Source organism: Neolamprologus multifasciatus, chromosome 3 (genome assembly GCF_963576455.1).
Source record: "Neolamprologus multifasciatus chromosome 3, fNeoMul1.2, whole genome shotgun sequence".
Classification (NCBI taxonomy): Eukaryota; Metazoa; Chordata; class Actinopteri; order Cichliformes; family Cichlidae; genus Neolamprologus; species Neolamprologus multifasciatus.
In genome coordinates, this window is record NC_140441.1 from 33844863 (window position 1) to 33851289 (window position 6427).

The following is a 6427-nucleotide window of genomic DNA, read 5'->3' on the forward strand; positions in this document are numbered from 1 at the left end:
AAGTACTTGTGGTTGCAGCGGCACCAAAGAGGCAGACAAAGACAGTATCTTATTGCTGTAAGTATATGTTTTTTTATTTGTTTGGTTGGCTTAGGTTTTTTGTAAGTTTTTTTTTTTTTTAATTTTTTTGTTATGAGTAGCACCTCAGACAGAAGGTTAAAGCCAACAGCTCCATCACTGTGCTGCAGCTTTAAGCCACAATAATGTTTAATTTCCATGAGATGTTTAGTCATGTTCTTTAGTGAAGATAACTGAACTATGTATTTTATTGAAGCTACAGCTGTACAGCTTTGTACTCTTTGTATACTATTAATAAATGTTATGTTTTATACTGAAGGCTTCCACAGCCCTATTGCAACTGAGCCAGAGACACAGTTTTTAAATTTGAAGGACCAGCTGGTCTGTTTAATCCAATTTCAGTTTTATTTGTACAGCAGAGTCATTTCAGGGGACTTTACAAAAACCAGCACATCTCCATTAAAGGAAAAAAAGTTGCTAATTGTAAAATAAGAAATTTCATTTAAGGATTTCCTTGAAAAAAGACTAGAAGTTGCATCAACTGTAGAATCGTTCTTGTCTGTTCTTTGAACTAAAGCCACAGGTAGGCGTGCTGGTCCAGTACAAGATGAAGTCACACTGGCTTTCCTTAGAAAGAAATCACCAACTCCAATCATCGTCAGTGGTGGACAGAAATCGCATTAATGTAATGGATGTGAGGGTGCATTAACATCACATCAGTGTCTAATGTGCTTCAGCTGCATTCATGAGTTTAGAGCACATTTAACCGATCAAATCAACCTCACTCGAACCATTTTACATAGACAGATTGATCGATTTATTCTAAGCACTGCAGCATCCAGTCAGCTCCGACTCCAACATGAAACCTAATGGCGTTATTGCAGCTCATTAGCTCATTATTTGCGTACAATTCAGTACGGTACGACTATCGTCACTAGGAACTTATATATTATATATTTACACCAATGATTAAAAAAATGAAGAAAAGGAAAAATAGTTTAAAACTGTAAAATTAAGACTGACATTGTATAAAATATTTTCAGGTGTGTGATTCTGTTTTTGAATACCTGGTTAAAAAAAATCTTAACACCACATCATTCTGCACCATCTCGTGATACAAATTGCTATTAAATACAGCCTTAATTTCTTAATCACCATTGTTTTAGATGTAAAGTCATAGATCTTTTATTTACATTTACAAGTTTTGTCATGCTCTCATACCGTCCACCTCATCTCTTTTTCTTTACTTGTTTTGCTCTGTCTCCTCTCACAGGGAGAAGATGATCTGCAGGATCCTGCTGCTCACCATTCTCACCTCGTGTGTCTCTGGTTAGTTTACAGCTTCAATTCCAAGAGAAAATTTGACGGTCAGAGCAGTTGTCGGATTCAGAAATGTAACTGTTAATAAATTATATTGCTATTAAATGCACATCAATTGCATACAATTCTTGAAGTAACACAAAACAATATAGGTGTTAAGTAATTATTGAACTGATTATGAAAACAGCAATTAAGCAGCATGCTTTACACTTCATTAATAAGTACTTCAACTGTCCACTAATTTATTTATAAAGGTCTCCATTTGCTGTGTTTCAATGCACCGCTATTTCCTGAGGTGCAGATTAAACATATGTAACCGCTAAACACATTTGGAAACCAAAGATTAGCACAAAAATTAAGCAAGAAGAAAGAAGGAAATTAACATCTGCATTTATTTTTGGTGTATTTATTGGAACATTAAGACCATTTCATATTAATCATTTATTTATAATGATTTATTTTGGCAATTTTAGCACTTTGAGGCATCCTAAATAAAAGTGGTGCTGGAATTGTGTTTATTAAACGTTAACAATTTTATTTGTCTTGTAAGGTCCACAAATGGTCAACTTTAAATGCCACATAAGCAAAATAACCAAACAAGTACACAGCATTTAAAATGCCTTTGAAACCAAGTTTCTCAAATCAACTATAAATTCATCTTCACAGTTGGCTGACGATGTATTTTCCAAAGTTTAGGAACTGCAACTTTAAAAGTATGATCACCTCATGACCTCACCTCTTTTTTTGAAAGGTCTTTATTTATTACTTTTTGTTTTAAGAATACATCCTCTGTTGGCTGGAGCCTCATGAAACCTCAGTAAATGCAGTTTCTCAGTGTGTCTGCTCCTCTCTTTCCCTCTCTGTCTCCTCAACAGGATCATTTGTAGTCAATGTGACACAGACCTCCTATCAGGCAGAGGAGAACCACAACATCACACTGGAGTGGACGTTCACCACCAAACCTGACAGATCAAACAAAAGTCTTTTTATCCTTTGTAGCTTGTCTCACAAATTGCATGAAATATTACCGGACCTTGTAATCCCAGAAATTTTAACCCCGAACAAAACCTTGTATCATGTGGATCGTGGTGTAGAGGTCACAGATTCTCAGGACAAAGACTTTACAGGAAGACTGTCTAGTGACAAAGACGCCCTGGGTGAAGGACGAATCAGACTTCAACTGTCCAGACTTAGGACTGAGGACTCGGGTCTGTACCTGTGTGAGGTGAACACTGGTCATGGTTCTGGATATAAGAGCTGTCACCTCAACGTCACAGGTATGTTATTAAGAAGAGTCTATTTTCGTTTTTGTTATTTAAATATGATTTCACTGTTCAGAAGCACATTATTTGCTCGATTGTCATTTATAACCGAAACATACAGTATGATGTGCTTTCAATGGCAGTAAATGATTGTCAAAAAGTGTGTTTGGGTCTTTTGAAATAGCAGCTGATCAACGTCTTTTGACTCCTCGACCAGCGAGAGGGAGAAGGATCACCTTTTCTGCTGGAGTGTTACTGCTAATTGGGATACCCGCAGCAAGTGCCGTGGCTCTTATTGTCTGTGCTTTTTGGGTGATTTTTTGTAAAATTGGATGAGATGTGGGAGAGACTTCTTGTGGAAGAAATTGTGATGCTGTTAGTCCTAATTTCTATCAAGGTTTAACAGATTCATGATTTACAGTCATGAATCTGTTAAACATCTGTTTTAAATTATATAAAAATGAAAGGTAAAGTTTTTCTCTATTGCATTATGTCCAGATAAACAGAATCAACCATTTGGGACTTACTTACCTGGCTGATTGAGCATGCATCGAGGCTTTTTGTTTGTTTGTTTGTTTTTTTGTTTTTTCACAATGTTTAATTTTTATCTTACAAATGAAGGTCAGTGATGTGAACATAGCTGCCCCCCTTTTAGAATAAACATTAAAAATTGTGTATATAAAATGTAGGTGAAAACATGTATAACCTTAAATGAATAAATGAATACTTCTGTGCACCCAGTATTAACTTATCAGATGGACCGCAGCCGATCCATCACTTCTTATTAATATTTTCTTGACTGACACTGTCACTTCCCACAAATTTAACACATCAAAGTCTAGTCAGAGGCATCTTCTTCATAATGCTTAATGAAGGTTTCCTGATGCATGCTGATCATCCAAGTCCCAGAAAGCTGATTCTGTAGATTGGGCCATTGTGTCTTCAGTGGGAGAAGTGCTTCACTCATCCATGTGACTTCTTGAGTTCCAAGACTGAAACTGCAATGTCCAGATGAACAAAATGAGCTTTCTGGCAACTCTTTAAGGTGGTAATAATCTCAAATAAGATACTGTGACTTAACATTTATATTTGCCTTCAAAGATTTAGGCTCATTCACTGAATTGAACATGTATATACATCCAAATATAGAATGTACTATTCTATGGCAATGTACTTTGTGGGCTGGCTTCTATGAAAGAGTTGAGTAGATGCTCAAAAATAAAAGAGAGTACATGTTTGAAGCCAGCTGTGAAAGACAACAGCACCAATAAATTGAAAATCTACTGAAAATAAAAAAAATGATGTAAAGAATAGCATTACAACTGCTAGTGGTACCCATTTGTTTTTGTTTTTTTTCTTAAATGTAATTTTATCATATATTCAAACAAAAACATTGAATTAATAAACAAATTTAGCAGTAGAAGAAAGCAATGTATGTAATTAAATGAAAATAAAAATAAAACTGCTATAAGGTCATTAAACAAAATCATATTTTCACCATTTGTAGACTCAAAATTTAAGCAAGTATGTGACATTTCTTTCTGGATTGCTATATAATGGTAATATCCAATATATTGTTTACTACCACTGTGGTAGTATTTTGTTTTTAGATATAACACAAGGATGACTCACTACATACATGTGGTATATGTCTAAATTTGAACAAAATTTCACATAAATCTGTAATGTTATGAATGTATCATCACTTTTGCCAGTTTTAGGTAAACAGGGTGTATAATCACATATGGTACTACCATTTTTATGAAGCTAATGTCTAGAATTTCCAGAACAACATCAGTCTCATTTCTTAGAACAACTACTGAACTATATAGTGTTTGGTTTCAGTTAGGGATGCAAATAAGCACTTCTCTTAAATTATTGCGGAGTCTCCACATTGTAATTTAACAAAATATCACTGAACTATTGGCACTGTCCCGAGCTTTCAGAATAATAAATAAACACTTCTGTTTATTTATTATATTTCATATCGCAGCTCGAGTATGCTGAGAAGACGGTGCAATCCTATGTTTTCCACAACCGGCATTGGCTGGTCATCCAGAGCGATAAAATGAGTCAGAGCCTCTGTTATTTTAACTGCCTGTGGATTTTCTCTTGACATTTTTCTTCGCTTTTCCAAAACCTGAGTTGAAGTTGGCTGTTCCGGTCCACACTGCTGACATTTTGTTTAGCCTAGCTACAGCAGCCTCCAGTTTCTCTTTTTTATCTGGAGCCGCCAGTCTCACTCACCTAACCCTGTACCTGTTTAGCACGGGATGTCCCCCTAGTGGCCAATCTAAAAAACTACAACAGAAATGACAATCCACCCTCTGATTAATGAAATAAGTTAGTATCGGTTCATGGTATTGGTTAACTTTTACGAGTATGAGTACACAGACATTTCACAGTATCGGCCCCGATACCCGATACCAGTATCAGTGCATCCCTAGTTTCAGTATTATGGCAACAGGTGTGGGAGCAGGTGGGGCAAGACTCAATTTCCCAGATTCTGGAAGAATGCTGAAGCCAGACATTTTCTACCACTGCTGATTGGTATTAACCCTGATTCTTCTGTCCCCATGATAGAACAGAGAAAACCGACTCATAGTGTGTTAAAACATTTATATTTCTTTTATTCAATCATCTTCCGGAAGAGAGACACCCCTGCACAGCCCAAACGCCCGTTGCAGGATCTCTAACATTAGGAAGGCCAATTTTGACATCCTACACAACCATCTATAGGATTTGCAGATGGGCTACAGCAGCAGAAAACGACACCAGGTGCCCCTCCTGTCAACTAAGAACAGAAAAGTGAGGCTCCAATACACACAGACTCAGGGAGTACATACATACAGACAGCTCTTCCTCTAGTTTCTTCTGAAAGGTTTATTTCTTTTTTTCTCCACACATGAAAGTAATAAGTTTTACCTCCTCATTGTGAGGTAGCATAACAAAAGCAGCATGGAAAGTGATAGGAAGACAGCATCTGCAGACTGTTCAAGTTTCTTTTAAGTGTTCTTTATTTTCTGGCGTCGCCTTTCAACAATTGTTTCACAAAACATAAGACCTGGCAGTCAAAATCTCACCTGCTTTATACAGAATTCCATTCACATCTGAACCTCATTAACCTCTATCTTTGAGAAAACAGGTTAGACTAAATAACACAGTCTAGGCAAAGAAACAGGAATAAAATAATTTTCCCACTTAACAAACTCATTCACCCAACTAAACGGTTTGAAAAGTCAATCTCTTCACAAAATCTGACTCATTAGGTTATTTTAAAGGAAATAAACAATTTTACACAAAAGAAACACCCCTTCATTTGGTTACACCCAATTGACATGATCAATGACATCATGACCTATAAAAACAGGAAGTCCTGGGGCGGCCCTTCCCATATACCTGTTTCACATATAGGACCTGCACAAAGGAACACACAATGATAAGTATAACCAAACTACATAAATAAATGAAAGATTCAAATCAACTAATGATGAAGTGACATTTTGCTTTAACAATATTTACACAGATGTAATGAATATAATCAATGCTACCACAAACAAACCCGGGATAGTATGCAGAGGCAAGGTTACATGTGCAGTGTCTACATTAAAACACTGATTGACTATAAGATAACAGAAAACAAAATAACAATACATACAAGTGACAAATAGTAAATGAATTCAGTCTTAGCCACTTTATCACACTCATGAATGCCATTATCCTCACTGTCAGTCAGGACTTTAGATGTGTGCTAATAAAGTGTGATTGCTATATTCTGGGCAGGTTATTTTACTGTATTTTATATTTTACTGTAGACCACAAGGTTT

At 36.1% G+C, this 6427-nt stretch overlaps 1 long non-coding RNA gene across 1 annotated transcript; it reads left to right on the forward strand.

Moving 5' to 3' along the window:
• Positions 1 to 948: 948 nt before the first annotated feature.
• LOC146522677 (uncharacterized) lies at positions 949 to 4439 on the forward strand. The gene is made up of 3 exons (XR_014873021.1): positions 949 to 1347; positions 2214 to 2615; positions 2785 to 4439. It is a non-coding gene; the product is annotated as an uncharacterized LOC146522677 (long non-coding RNA).
• Positions 4440 to 6427: the final 1988 nt, after the last annotated feature.